This window comes from Sphaerodactylus townsendi, linkage group LG02 (genome assembly GCF_021028975.2).
Source record: "Sphaerodactylus townsendi isolate TG3544 linkage group LG02, MPM_Stown_v2.3, whole genome shotgun sequence".
NCBI lineage: Eukaryota > Metazoa > Chordata > Lepidosauria > Squamata > Sphaerodactylidae > Sphaerodactylus > Sphaerodactylus townsendi.
This window is the reverse complement of record NC_059426.1, coordinates 176,421,081-176,436,060: the sequence shown is the minus strand read 5'-3', so window position 1 is coordinate 176,436,060 and position 14,980 is coordinate 176,421,081. Positions and strand designations below refer to the sequence as shown.

The 14,980-nt window shown below is 49.7% G+C and overlaps 1 protein-coding gene across 1 annotated transcript in view; it reads right to left on the bottom strand.

The window, feature by feature from the left end:
- The window catches only part of FRMD6 (FERM domain containing 6), a 184,662-nt gene extending 177,008 nt beyond the window's left edge, over window positions 1-7,654 (bottom strand). The window contains exon 1 of the mRNA XM_048486073.1: window positions 7,451-7,654. The gene's annotated coding sequence lies outside the window, so the exon portion shown is untranslated. The remainder of the gene's footprint in view (window positions 1-7,450) is intronic.
- Between the last annotated feature and the right edge of the window lie 7,326 nt (window positions 7,655-14,980).

Below are 14,980 nucleotides of genomic sequence, written 5' to 3'. Positions count from 1 at the left end.
AGATGGGATCCTCTCTGCTCTCTGTTTCCCCTGCCATGCTAATGACTGCAGTAATGCCTTCTGACCATGCAAGGTGGTGGCAGTAAAGAGCAACAAAGATAAGAACATAAGAACTAGCCTGCTGGATCAGACCAGAGTCCATCTAGTCCAGCTCTCTGCTACTCGCAGTGGCCCACCAGGTGCCTTTGGGAGCTCACGTGCAGGAGGTGAAAGCAAGGGCCTTCTGCTGCTGCTGCTCCTGAGCACCTGGTCTGCTAAGGCATTTGCAATCTGAGATCAAGGAGGATCAAGATTGGTAGCCATAAATCGACTTCTCCTCCATAAATCTGTCCAAGCCCCTTTTAAAGCTATCCAGGTGAGTGGCCATCACCACCTCCTGTGGCAGCATATTCCAAACACCAATCACACGTTGCGTGAAGAAGTGTTTCCTTTTATTAGTCCTAATTCTTCCCCCCAGCATTTTCAATGGATGCCCCCTAGAGATCACTCCAAGCTAGAGCCGGGGGGGGGGGTGTGTGCAGAGGTTAAGAGCGACTGATTCTAATCTGGACAATCGGATTTGATTCCCCGCTTCTCCACATGAAGCCTGCTGGGTGACCTTGGGCTAGTGAAGACACAGTTCTCTCAGAACTTTCTCAGCCCCATGTACCTTACAGAGGGCACCTGGAGATTTTAGGGGTGAAACCTGGGGAAGGTGGAGTTTGGGAAAGAAAGGGAGAGAAACACATCTTACCGTGACATGCTTTTGAAGATGTCACAGCCATAGATGTGAATGAAATGTTAGGAGCAAAAACTACCAGACCACGGCCACGCAGTCTGGAAAACCCACAACAGCCAGGAGGGGAGGGACTTCAATGGGTATAAAGTGCCCTAGAGTCCACCTTCCAAAACAGCAGTTTTCTCCAGGGGAACTCATCTTTGTCATTCAGAGATCAGATGTAATCCCAGGAGATCTCCAGCCCCCACCTGGAGGTTGGCAACTTGAGAGCTCATTCTATAAAGCTCGGTGAATGAGTGAGGCCTAGATCACCTCAAGTTACCAACTTACAGCTGGTACCTTGAGTTCTCCTTGAAGGACAATTGATCAGCCCCCCTGGAGAAAATTGCTGTATTGAAGGGGGGGTTCTATGGCGTGATATCTCATTGAAGCCCTTCCCCTCCCCAAAACCTGCTCTCCTCTGACTCCACTCCTAAAATCTCCAGGTATTCCCCAACGTGGAGCTGGAAACCCTACCTCAAGTACCGCTCCCATATCTCCAGGAATTTCTCCAGCCGGAGTTGGCAACCGTATGCAAAAGACATCTTATGACTAATGGGCAGAGCGTGTTCCTTTCTACACAATCAAACAAAATAGCACTGAACACGGCCCGCAGCAAGAGCTGAGCATCTTGAACACTTTAGGGGAACCAAAGTCCCAAATGCATCGATTATCTGGTATTATCTTTTTGGCTTTTTGGCAGTAGTGGCGTAGGAGGTTAAGAGCTCGTGTATCTAATTTGGAGGAACCGGGATTGATTCCCAGCTCTGCCGCCTGAGCTGTGGAGGCTTATCTGGGGAATTCAGATTAGCCTGTGCACTCCCACACACGCCAGCTGGGTGACCTTGGGCTAGTCACAGCTTCTCGGAGCTCTCTCAGCCCCACCCACCTCACAGGGTGTTTGTTGTGACGGGGAAGGGCAAGGAGATTGTAAGCCCCTTTGAGTCTCCTACAGGAGAGAAAGGGGGGATATAAATCCAAACTCTTCTTCTTCTTCTTGATCTAAGTATGCAATATATACAGACTTCGGCCCCTTCCACACGTGCAGAATAATGCATTTTCAATCTACTTTCAATGCACTTTGCAGCTGGATTCTACTGTGTGGAATAACAAAACCCACTTGCAAGCAATTGTGAAAGCGGATTGAAAGTGCATTATTCTGCATGTGCGGAAGGGGCCTTAGAGACACACCCTGGGTGCTCCACAATCTAACATCACTGTATCAATATGAATCCATCATCAAGCATCACATTTGTACATTTCAGCAATCACTCACTAAGCTGTCTGGTCCTGGCAGGAGGGTGGTACGGAAGCTGCAGACGGCTCTGTTTTGTACCCGACTTGTTGATAAATTGCACAAAGTTCAGACAAGTCAGGATCTGGGAACCTCGGATGATGAAGGGTTCGGAATGTCTGCCTGCCACAGAGGACCTCTCAGGCTGCCAATTAGGGGTTGCTCTGGCACGCGGCTCTTTGAGGCAGACAGGAATTGGCTCCAGACATCCTGCAAATTCACATCCCAGCAATGAGCTTTCAGATCGGCCAGGATGCTTCCCAGGAGCCATCTGAGCGGGACACGGCATGTTTGCTTGCACAGACACCGTGCTGGGGACTCGTTTTCAAGTGGGGCATCTATCTATCTATCTATCTATCTATCTATCTATCTATCTATCTATCTATCTATCTATCTATCTATCTATCTATCTATCTATCTATCTATCTATCGATCGATCGATCGATCGATCGATCGATCGTCTGTCTGTCTCTGTCTGTATGTCTATCTATTATCCATCTATCATCCATCTCCTTCCTTCCTTCCTTCCTTCCTTCCTTCCTTCCTTCCTTCCTTCCTTCCTTCCTTCCTTCCTTCCTTCCTTCCTTCCTTCCTTCCTTCCTTCCTTCCTTCCTTCCTTCCTTCCTTCCATCCATCCATCCATCCATCCATCCATCCATCCATCCATCCTTCCTTCCTTCCTTCCTTCCATCCATCCATCCATCCATCCATCCATCCATCCATCCATCCATCCATCCATCCATCCATCCATCCATCCACCATCCATCCATCCACCATCCATCCATCCATCCATCCATCCATCCATCCATCCATCCATCCATCCATCCATCCATCCATCCATCCATCCATCCATCCATCCATCAAAACAAGCTGGAAGGCCCGAAAGGAATTCACAGAAGGGGAAACAGTTTGGAACTCTCCGTCATCCACCTCTTGGAGCAAGCTGGCATCCATGATCTCCCTCTTCAGGTTGCCATCTTCCAGTTGGCACCTGAAGATCTCCAGCTATCATCACGACTGATCTCCAGGCAACCCAGATCGGTTCCCCCAGAGAAAAGAGCTATTTTGGAGGGTGGACTCTGTGGCAATCGGCTGAGACCCCTCCCATCCCCCAAACCAGCTCTTCCCAAGCTCTACTCCCAGACATCTCCAGGTATTTCCCAACCAGAGTTAGCAACCCTAATCCTTCCCTTTCCAGCAATACCCCACTCCCAATACCCCACTCCCAATACCCCACAGGAACATCGAAAAGTTGTCATAAGAACATAAGAACCAGCCAGCTGGATCAGACCAGAGTCCATCTAGTCCAGCTCTCTGCTACTCGCAGTGGCCCACCAGGTGCCTTTGGGAGCTCACGTGCAGGAGGTGAAAGCAAAGGCCTTCTGCTGCTGCTGCTCCCGAGCACCTGGACTGTTAAGGCATTTGCAATCTCAGATCAAGGAGGATCAAGATTGGTAGCCATAGTCAATTAACTAAAAGGAGAGAAAGAACCCTTCAAAAAACTTGATGAGCGTTGGACAATGCTCATCAAGTTTTTTGAAGGGTTCTTTCTCTCCTTTTAGTTAATTGACAACTTTTCGATGTTCCTGCATCCCCGGGGAGTTCTTTGAGCATAGGTAGACTTCTGCCTTGGCTGTGGGCGGTCCTATTTTGGCAGCTTTCAGCATCCACCCAGCCAATTTACTCTTGGATATCCGGACGCTTCCTTGTTAGCTGTCAAGGTGCCTGGCACCAATGCGCCTCCTGACCCACCTGCCCAACCTTGGAATGAAGGATCAGCCACTGGAGGCCACAGGGCTGACTCCAGCTTCTCTCAGAGGGTCAGTTGCCATGTTGAATGTATGTATGAAGCTGCCAACTGAATCAGACCCTTGGACTATCAAGGGCTGCACTGCCTACTCAGACTGGCAGCGTAATATAGTGGTTAAGAGCAGGTGCACTCTAATCTGGAGGAATTGGGTTTGATTCCCCACTCTGCCGCTTGAGCTGTGGAGGCTTATCTGGCGAACTAGATTAGCTTGTGCGCTCCAACACATGCCAGCTGGGTGAACTAGTCACAGTTCTTTGGAGCTCTCTCTGTCCCAGAGGCGTAGCAAGGGGGGAAAGCGCCTGGTGCGTCCTCTGCCCCGCCCATGTCCACCTCTGCCCCGCCCCAAAAACACCACTGTCCCGCCCCAGAACGCCCCTGTCATGCCCTCTCCATGCCCCCGGGACGCCCTCGCCACGCCCCGCAGGAGCACACACCCTATGTGTTGCGTGCCCCCAGCCCCTTGAAGCTACGCCTCTGCTCAGTCACACCTACCTCAAAGAGGCTTACAAGCTTCTTTCCCTTCCCTCCTCACAACAAACACTCTGTGAGGTAGGTGTGATTGAGGAGAGGCGTAGCTTCAAGGGGCAGGGGCAGAGGTGGGATCCAGCAGGTTCTCACCAGTTCCCAAGAGGGGGTTCCTAATTATTTGTGTGTGCCGAGAGGGGGTTACTAATTGGGTCCACTTTTCCGTCTCCACACCCTCGCCTCTCCGAGAGGCATCCTGCCTTTGAACGTGAAGGTTCCATATAGCAATTGCGACTAATAATGTCACTCCCTGAACTGGGTGAATTCCTTCCAGGTACTGCAATTCATGGATTCTCAGCCTTTCGTACCTTTTATCTCACCAGTCTCTATGAAAAAACCTGCGTGTTTCACCATTGCTGTGTTCAGATTTGTGAGTTGGGGCATTTTCTATAATGTGATGATGATTTAGAAATGACCTGGTGCAAAAAATGTTTTGGGGTCATGGTGGGGTGGCTGCCCATGGGGGGGCGTATTCAACTCAGGTTTTGCCCAGGGCTCAGGTTTGCCTAGGTACGCCTCTGCCCCCTTTGCTGAAGGGGGGCTGGAGAGGGAACCTGTTACAAACATTTTTGGATCCCACCACTGGGCAGGGGGGATATAAATCCAACTCTTCTTCTTCTCTCAGGGTGAGATCTGATCTCACCTCCCACTTGGTCATTTTTAAGTGGACTTGCTGGGGCTTGAACTTGGGACCTCGTGCATGCCAAACAGATGCTGAGCGACTGAGCCACAGCCCCTTTCCCCTTCCAGCCTGGAATAAAAAGAGCTGAGGCTGCTGATCCAGAGGGTGATGAGATCGTGGCAGCAGTGTTTACTGGGTGTCTACATTGGGGGTTACATCCTGCCATGAAGCTAATTGTCGACTGGGACTTTAAGCACATTCCTGCTCAGGGCTGTTGATCTAGTGCATATTTTTAATTAAAAATTTATTACATTTAAATCTCCCAGCATAGGATTAGGCTTCCCAACAAAAACAGCCTTTGAAAGATTCTGGAGAGATACAATTTCACTGAAAATAACTAGATTTGAGACAAGGCGCGCTTTAAAGACCTATGAGATTTTCAGGACGTAAGCTTTTGAGAGTCAAGTCTCCTTTAGTCAGTAATGCGTAAATCCAACTAAATGTGCTACTGGACGTGAATCTAGTGTTCTCCTGCAAAACAACACAGGTGCCTTTGAAATTTGTTTCACTGAAAAGACAAAAAGTGGCATTTTAACAGATTTTGAACAGGAAACTGAGAATCCAACCCAAAGGGAATGTCACACTAAGACAGATTCCGCATGGACCAAAAGCAGCAGTGTGAAAACAGTGTGAAATGGTTTAAAACAGTGTAAAAGGGTTTACACCGTTTTCACTCTGTTTTCACCACCATCTGAGAGCCAGTGTGGTGTAGTGGTTAAGAGCAGGTGCACTCTAATCTGGAGAACCAAGTTTGATTCCCTGCTCTGCCACTTAAGCTGTGGAGGCTTAAGTGGGGTGACCTTGGGTTAGTCACAGTTCTTTGGAGCTCTCTCAGCCCCACCTATTTCACAGAGTGTTTTTGTGAGGGGGGAGGGAAGGGAAAGGAGTTTGTCAGCCCCTTTGAGTCTCCTTACAGGAGAGAAAGGGGGATACAAATCCGACTCTTCTTCTCTTCTTCGAATGCGAAGGAGACCACTTGTGTGTAAATGGCCTCGAGAAATTCGCGCAAAGTGCCGATCCCCTGATATGACGGGAGCCCCTTTCACACTGCTGCTGTCTTTCTTGGGCCCAGTTAAACTTGGCAACCGTGGACATGCATCAACTGGCAAACTCAAGTCCAGCCAGTTTTACGAAAGATTCCTGATACATGCCTTCACATTGTAAAACTTGACTTGAAAGGGTTTGCCTGATTCTTGGGAGAATGGCCTAGAAGTGTTACATTGACCGGCAAGTGATCATCTGGCTTCCATACAGAAATGTAAGACATAAGAACATAAGAACAAGCCTGCTGGATCACACCAGAGTCCATCTAGTCCAGCTCTCTGCTACTCGCAGTGGCCCACCAGGTGCCTTGGGGAGCTCACCTGCAGGATGTGAAAGCAAGGACCTTCTGCTGCTGCTGCTGCTCCTGAGCACCTGGTCTGCTAAGGCATTTGCAATCTCAGATCAAGGAGGATCAAGATTGGTAGCCAGAGATCGACTTCTCCTCCTCCTGTCCAAGCCCCTTTTAAAGCTATCCAGGTGAGTGGCCATCACCACCTCCTGTGGCAGCATATTCCAAACACCAATCACACGTTGCATGAAGAAGTGTTTCCTTTTATTAGACCTTATTCTTCCCCCCAGCATTTTCAATGTATGCCCCCTGGTTCTAGTATTGTGAGAAAGAGAGGAAAATTTCTCTCTGTCAACATTTTCTATCCAATGCTTAATTTTATAGACTTCAATCATATCCCCCCTCAGACGTCTCCTCTCCAAACTAAAGAGTCCCAAACACTGCAGCCTCTCCTCATAAGGAAGGTGCTCCAGTCCCTCAATCATCCTCGTTGCCCTTCGCTGCACTTTTTCTATCTCTTCAATATCATTTTTGAGACACAGAAATCCAGACCTTTTGTGTCTGGGGGGGGGATCAAATTTGGCTGAGGGGGGAGAGCAACGGCACCCTCTCTCTCCCTCAAGTCCAAAAACTGGAGTCAGTATAAAATAGATCCAGACTCAGTCATGCTTACAAGAAGTATTTACATATGACAAATTGCACGAGGCAGAGGACGGGAAACTCATTTGAATGCACTTTCAGACAATATCACGTTCAAGAGCGATACCAGGAGGAGAGGTGGAACTGATGCTTGAATACACACTCTAAGGCAGTTTGGATTTCCCGGCCAAGCACGCAATACATGCACTTGGTCTTTTTAACTGGACCGGACATTCATAAACTCATTTCACAGGCTATCGGGGACAAAGATTTCCCAATGCAATAATTTCCCAATGCAATCGTTTGTTTCCCTCCCACAAAGTGCTGGTAGCTTCCAATTGGCGTTAGCTCGGGGTATTGGACGGGCTTGTCGAACCCTTTCCCATTGTTTTAAAAAGACATTTTCCTACCTGGTGCTGCGACAGTTCACGTCTTGGGTCCCCGAAGCAGCTTCATGTTTAATTCCAGACGGGGGTTTGACGAGACCAGGAAAAGGAAAGTGTCCAAAGAACTTCCCAAGGGTATCCTGTGGGCCCAATCTGGGTCCGTGAAGACAGTCAGAACAGGAGTTGCATGGGGTGCAGAGGGCAGGGAAGGGTTTGCCTCAATCCACCTCTGCCGCTTGTGAAGCGTCAGGTGATGTATTACTCACTGGGAGGATAGCAGTACTATTAAGTGAAGGCCTACCCCCTATTTTTTTTCTTGAGTAGTTTCCAGATTCTCACCGGGCAAGTTCTTACCTGCTGCTCTGCAGGCAACACGAACGAGTCTTGAAGAAGAAAGGCAAAGAAAAACCTACAGGGAGAGGGGATGTCCGTGGAGCTGATTTGGGGGGTTTAGCTTCACCTTGGCTGACCTGGAAAGTGTCCACACATTTACAGACTCCGGGAAGGACAACAAGAAGAAGAGGAACACATGGGCTTGAATGACATTGTTGGCCAAAGAATCCCTGGTACTTTGGTGAAAGATATTGTTTCCCGCGATGCACGTCGGCTGGTAGGCAGCTTCCAATCAAGCTACAACTCGCCCCCCCCCCCCCCCCCACCAATAGGGAAGGTGCAGCCAGGATTATGGAGCCAAGGAGGAATGTGGTTTGCTTAGTTACGAGCTCTGTTCGAAGAGAAGCTGAGTGATGACAGACGCATCACCGCGGTTCCTTCATGTCTAATACCCTAGGATCGCGTGTTCAATGCAAGCCCCTTTTCCGAGATCAAGAATTGCAGGCATTATCCTAAGCAGTCATTTGCTTGCTAATTTCTTGAGCATTAAGCAATTAGAACGCTGCGGCTCTTAACACGCGCTCTGGCTCCTTGGGAGGTATTAAAGGTTGCAGGGGGGGAGAGTTGGAGAATCAGGAACCGGCTCGGTGAAGAGTATCGTGAGATGTCGCCCCTCTCTGTTGTGTCACTGGCCATTTACAAACTTGCGGTCTCTTTTGTATGGAGTATACATTCCCTTTGGGTTTGATTCTCAGTTATGCACGTGTTTCCCCAGAGGTGGGATCCAGCAGGTTCTCACAGGTTCCCGAGAGTAGGTTACTAATTATTTGTGTGTGCCGAGAGGGGGTTACTAATTGGTGATTTTGCCATGTGATTTTTGCCTTAGTTAGGCCCCTCCTCTCAGCAGTAGCGTGCAGCACTTGAAGCAGTCTAGCGGAAGGTGCACCGGCGTGCGTGGCAGCCTGCGCGTCCATGCATTTGTTTCCCGCCCAAGGACCGGCACAGCAGCTGCATCCTTGCCACAGCCGCCCCCAGGAATGCCCCGCCCCCATCATGCCCCGCCCAGCCCCATTGGCGCTACGCCACAGTTTGAATCCCACCACCATGGGAACCTGTTACTAAAATTTTTGGATCCCACCACTGTGTTTCCCCCTCTTCAGAACTCACTGCGCCGGAGGTCAGAGAAAACCTGTGGTTTGTGAAAGCAGCCTAAGTGTAACTTTTTCCTTGCCTGTGCAGGGTAAGTGGAGCAGGCCGATGTCCGTTTTGCTTCCTTCCGGTTTTCCATTCCTCCCTGCCTTCCGTCATCCATGGAGAAGCAGCTCAGCCCACTCTCCTGTTGATATTTCAAGGGAATCAATTTTTTTAAATGATACTTTCTATGAATTGCAGGAGTGATACATCATTAGAATAATAGAATCATAGAGTTGGAAGAGACCCCATGGGCCATCAGGTCCAACCCCCTGCCATGCAGGAACACACAATCAAAGCACTCCTGACATATGATCATCCAGCCTCTGTTTAAAGACCTCCAAAGAGGGAGACTCCACCACCCTCCGAGGCCGAGGTGGAATTCCCACTGTTAGACAGCTCTGGCTGGTCAGGAAGTTCTTTCCCTGATGTGTTTAGGAGTGGAATCTCACTTTTCTGCACCCTTAGAGACCCAGAGGTGGGATCCAGCAGGTTCTCACGAGGTTCCCGAGAGTAGGATTTACTAATTATTTGTGTAGCTTGTATTGCGAGAGGGGGGGGGGGTTACTAATGGGATGAATTTTGTCACGTTGATTTTTTGCCTTGAGATTCGCCCCTCCTCTCGAGCTTCAGTAAGCGTGCAGAACTTGAAAACAGTCCTAGCAGGAGGAGTGCACCGGCAGATGCGTGGCAGCCCTGCTTGCCTCGTGCATTCATTTCCCGCCCAAGGACTGGCACAGCGGCTGCATCCTTGCCACAGCCCCGCCCAGGAATGCCCCGCCCCAGGAATGCCCGTCCACACCCCCTTCGTGCCCCGCCCAGCCCCATTGGTGCTATGCCACAGTTTGAATCCCACCACCATGGGAACCTGTTACTAAAATGTTTGGATCCCACCACTGCTTGAACCCATGACTCCTGGTCCCAGTCTCTAGAGCAGCAGAAAATCAAGCTTGCTCCCTCTTCGACATGTCATCCCTTCAAATATTTAAACATAGCTGTCATGTCCCCCCCTCCTTAACCTTCTCTTCACCAAACTAAATATCTGCAGCACCCTAAGTCTCTCCTCGTAGGACATGGATTCCAGACCTTTGACCATTTGGGTTGCCCTCCTCTGGAACCAGCTTGTCAATATCCTTCTTGAATTGCGGTGCCCAGAACTGAACACTATTCCTGGTAAAACGGCTTTGAACAGAAAAGGTGGCAAACAACTCCCCACCCTGGAAGCAGGGGGCAGACAGAACGGGGCCCAGGCTTGCGGGAAGCAGTGGGGCACCTCCTTACATGTAAATTAAGAAATTTGGGGAGATCTCACTGCGAAGTACACAACTGTACCACAATGAGGAAGAGCACAAAGAGCCATTGGGGTTTTTTCATGTCCCTTTAGTAATTTATTGGCAACATTTGCATGCTGGTGACATGGACAATATATACCCCACTAAACATTCCCTTCTCACTGGACACAGTGTGTAACAGACTTTTCTCTGTGATGCACCTCTGAAGATGCCAGCCACAGATGCAGGCGAAACGTTAGGAACAAGATCCACCAGACCACGGCCACACAGCCCAGAAAACCTACCGCAACCAGTTGAATCTGGCCATGGACGCCTTTGACAATCCTTTATTTGTTTGGGGTGCTGTGTGGTTTCCAGGCTGTATGGCCGTGTTCTAGCAGCATTCTCTCCTGACGTTTCGCCTGCATCTGTGGCTGGCATCTTCAGAGGATCTGATGGTAGGAATCCTACCATCCTACCATCAGAACACGGCCATACAGCCCGGAAACCACACAGCACCCCACTGATTCCGGCCGTGAAAGCCTTCGACAATACTTTATTTGTTTGTTTGTTTGTTTATTGAATATTGTGGGGTTTCCAGACTGCGTGGCCATGTTCTAGTAGCATTTTCTCCTGACGTTTCACCTGCATCTGTGACTGGCATCTTCAAGATGAATGCCTTCAACTATTTGTTTGTTTGTTGGTTTGTTCCACTTTTATCCCACTAACTCTCCCGTAGGACTCAGGGTGGCTCACAGCGAAAGCATATAAAACAATCCGTACAATAAATGCAACAAATAGAATAAAATAGACATTTAAACTATTATAAATAACACAATTTTTAAAACAAATTACAAAAAACAGGAAGAGATGGTGTAGAGAAACCTAACATGGAGCCCAAGAATGGATTCAGTTATTTTCCTTGTTCTCCACTTGAGAATGATACTGTCTTAAGCTGATAACTTGACACTAGCATTGATTTCTGCGTGGATTTTGTCCTTCCAGGACTTTCCTGAAGTGGACTCCATTTGGGCCCCATTTTGTGGCCCCTGTATTCCTCTGGCTGCAAGACATAAGCATAAGCATAAGCATAAGCATTTTGTTGTCATTGTGCACGCACAACGAAATTTACGGCAGCATTCCTCGATGCACACAATTTCAGACTCATACCCCATCCTCACTTTCCCCTTCCTCCACCCAGCCCTACACAGCCCCAAACACATCAACACGAAGCCGCGGAGTTTAGCATAGCCACAGCTCTAGAGTAGAAGCTGTCTCTAAGCCTCTTTGTCCAAGGGTGGGGTATTCGGAGGGGTTTCATCAGTGGCCCCTGCCACACCCCTGTTCACCCCAACCCTGCCCTGGAATGCCCCCAGAATGCCCTGAAACATCCCCACCATGGCCCTGGAACGCCCTCGCCTCGCCCCCACAGGGATGCGTGCCTAGTGTGTCGTGCACCCTTTGCCCCCTAGGCGCTAGCCACTGCCAACTGCTTAAACCTAGGGGCAACAGCGAGCGGCGATGCTCCTGAGAAGAGAGGCTCCTGGAGTGTTACCCCCCCTCTGGCTGGCATGCGTGCCATAGGTTCGCCACCACTGGCCCGGGGCTCTTTTTCATCTAAATCCGGCACTGGATCTCAGTCTGCGGGAAATGGATTGTAACAGCAGAAGATTTCCAGGTGCCACCTAGAGGCCAGAATCCACACATGCTGGCAAACCAAAACAGTTTACAGAACTGTGGAGATTCTAAATGGACAATCATGGATTATTTCCTGAAGTCCTGTCTTCTCGGAGCTCTCTCAGCCCCACCTACCTCACAGGGTGTTTGTTGTGAGGGGGGAAGGGCAAGGAGATTGTCAGCCCCTTTGAGTCTCCTGCAGGAGAGAAAGGGGGGATATAAATCCAAACTACTCCTCCTCCTCCTCCTCCTCCTCCTCCTCCTCCTCCTCCTCCTCTTCTTCTTCTTCTTCTTCTTCTTCTTCTTCTTCTTCTTCTTCTTCTTCTTCTTCTTCTTCTTCTTCTACTTGCACACACACTCCTGGGCCACGAAAAGTTGGGCGCCTACGAAAGGCTTTGTGCGCTTGCTGGACAAAAACAGCTTTATTGCAAGTAAAGGTACAAGCGAGAGAAAATAAGACAACAACAGGAAATGTAGGGGGCTGTGTAGTTTCCGGGCTGTGATTCCGGCCGTGTAAGCCTTCGACAGTACAGGAAATATAGGTTTTGCAGATACAGCACTTTTGGAACTTTCCGCCAGATAGCAGCCGTTGGGGTTGAATTCAGCACTAGCTACCTTAACAAAGTAGGTCGATAATTAGGTAAAGCTCAAAAATTTAATGTACTGTAGATGGCTTTCGTGGCTGGAATCACTAGGGTGGTGTTGTGTGTTTTCTGGGCTGTATGGCCGTGTTCCAGTCTGCTGTTTTAATGGGATTTTAATGAATTTGTTTGTTTTATTGCGTTGTTCACTGCCCAGAGCCCTTCGGGGGAGGGGCGGCATATAAAATTGATGATAAATAAATAGATTTTCTCCTGATGTTGTGCCTGCATCTGTGGCTGGCATCTTCAGAGGACCTGATGGCAGTAAAATAGGTGGGAGTACATACACCTGTGGAATGTGGAATAAACTTTGTGGGATAAACTGTGGCTTTGCACCCTTGGGGGTCTGGTGAATGGGCTGGAGGGGGCCAACTTGCCCTGAACCCTGATTTCTGCCCCCCCCTTCTCTGCCCCTCATGATCTGGCTCTTCCTCCCCCAAGCAACGCAAAGCCCCTTTTGCAAAGGGGGAGGGGGCCTGTGCTTTGACCCACAACGGAGGGGGGGATGCTTGGGGGGATGCTCCCCCGCCCCACTGCCAGCCCCCACCCCACGGAAAGGAAAGCTACAGAGCCCGCAATCCTGGAGAGGCCTCCAAGAAAGGGGGCTGGACGGACTCCCATTTCCTTTCTCTCCTTCCTGGTCTCCGGATATGCGGAAGCGCCCTTTCCAGCCCCTTTGGAGTGAGTCAAGGGGGAGGGGATTTGGGGGCAGGAGGGGGAGGGGGAGGGGGGAGAAGCTGGGAAACGGGGGTGGGGGTTGGTGGTGGTGGAAGGGGGGGTCAGTTGGGGCTGAAGTTCTCACAGGGGGGAAGGGTGAAATGTAGGGGCAGGATGCAAAGCATAGAGAAAGGAATGGGGGAAGCAATGAATGGGAAGAAGAGGAGGGGCAGGAGGTTTGGGGGAGCCCACCCCATTCCTTTGACCCCTCTACTTCTTGGCAGCCTGGTCCCAGCAGGCCTTTCCTTCCTTCCAGCTCAGGGTGCCAAGCAATGCAGCCGCCTCCTTTGCTCTTTGGGAAAATGAGGGAGACACACACACACACACACACCCCGCCAATCCCCTTTCTTCTTCTCCCTGGTGAACTCTTGGTCCTCTGAGTTGCAGGTTGCTCTTCTACTCCCCTGGGTGGGTGTGAACATAAGAACAAGCCAGCTGGATCAGACCAGAGTCCATCTAGTCCAGCTCTCTGCTACTCGCAGTGGCCCACCAGGTGCCTTTGGGAGCTCACCTGCAGGAGGTGAAAGCAATGGCCTGCTGCTGCTGCTGCTGCTCCTGAGCACCTGGTCTGCTAAGACATTTGCAATCTCAGATCAAGGAGGATCAAGATTGGTAGCCAGAGATCGACTTCTCCTCCATAAATCTGTCCAAGCCCCTTTTAAAGCTATCCAGGTTAGTGGCCATCACCACCTCCTGTGGCAGCATATTCCAAACACCAATCCCACCGCGTTCGCGTGAAAAAATTTTTCCTTTCATTAGTCCTAATTCCTCCCCCCAGCATTCTCAATGGATGTCCCCTGGTTCCAGTTGTGTGAGAAAGAGATAAACATCTCTCTCTGTCAGCATTTTCTACCCCAGGCATGGTTTTATAGACTTCAATCCTATCCCCCCTCAGGCGTCACTCCTCTCCAAACTAAGGGGAGTCCCAAACGCTGCAGCCGCGCCTCGGAGGGAAGGTGCGCCAGTGCCTCCATCAGCCTCGTTGCCCTTCTCTGCCTTTTTTCTATGTCTTCAATCTCCTTTTTGAGATGCTTGGCGATAGAACTGAACCTGGGACTCCCAAAGATGCGGTGCAGCACCACTGCTTTATATAAGGGCATGACAATCCTTGCAGTTTTATTCTCAATTCCTTTCCTAATGATCCCCAGCATAGAGTTTGCCTTTTTCACAGCTGCCGTGCATTGAGTGGACATTCCCATGGAACTATCAACTAAGATGCCCAAATCCTTTCCTGGTCTGTGACTGATAGCACTGACCCCTATAGTGTGTATGTGAAGTTTGGATTTTTTGCTCCTATGTGCATCACTTTGCATTTTGCTACACTGAACTGCATTTGCCATTTCTGGGCCCACTCACCTAATTTATCAAGGTCCGCTTGGAGCTCTTCGCAATCTTTTGTGGTTCTCACCACCCTACATAATTTGATAATGTGAAGTGGGGGTTGCTCCCGGTTCCCTGAGATTATGAACCAGAGTGGAAAGATCTCTTCAGGTTCAGCAGTACTAGGTGCTGAATGGAAAAAAAGAACCTGATTCATGCAAGCAGAGACAGCTCCTCCTTGCAGTGCTAGCTTTCCACGTGCAGGGGATTTTCTGCAATGCAAAGGAATATTTGCACTTGCCAGTTCCAGGGCTGGAATCTTCCACCTGTCCCCTTGAGCCAGGCAGGCAGTCCAGATTTTTTGCTTTTCGTGTGTAGCAATGGACATGATATATAATTGGATA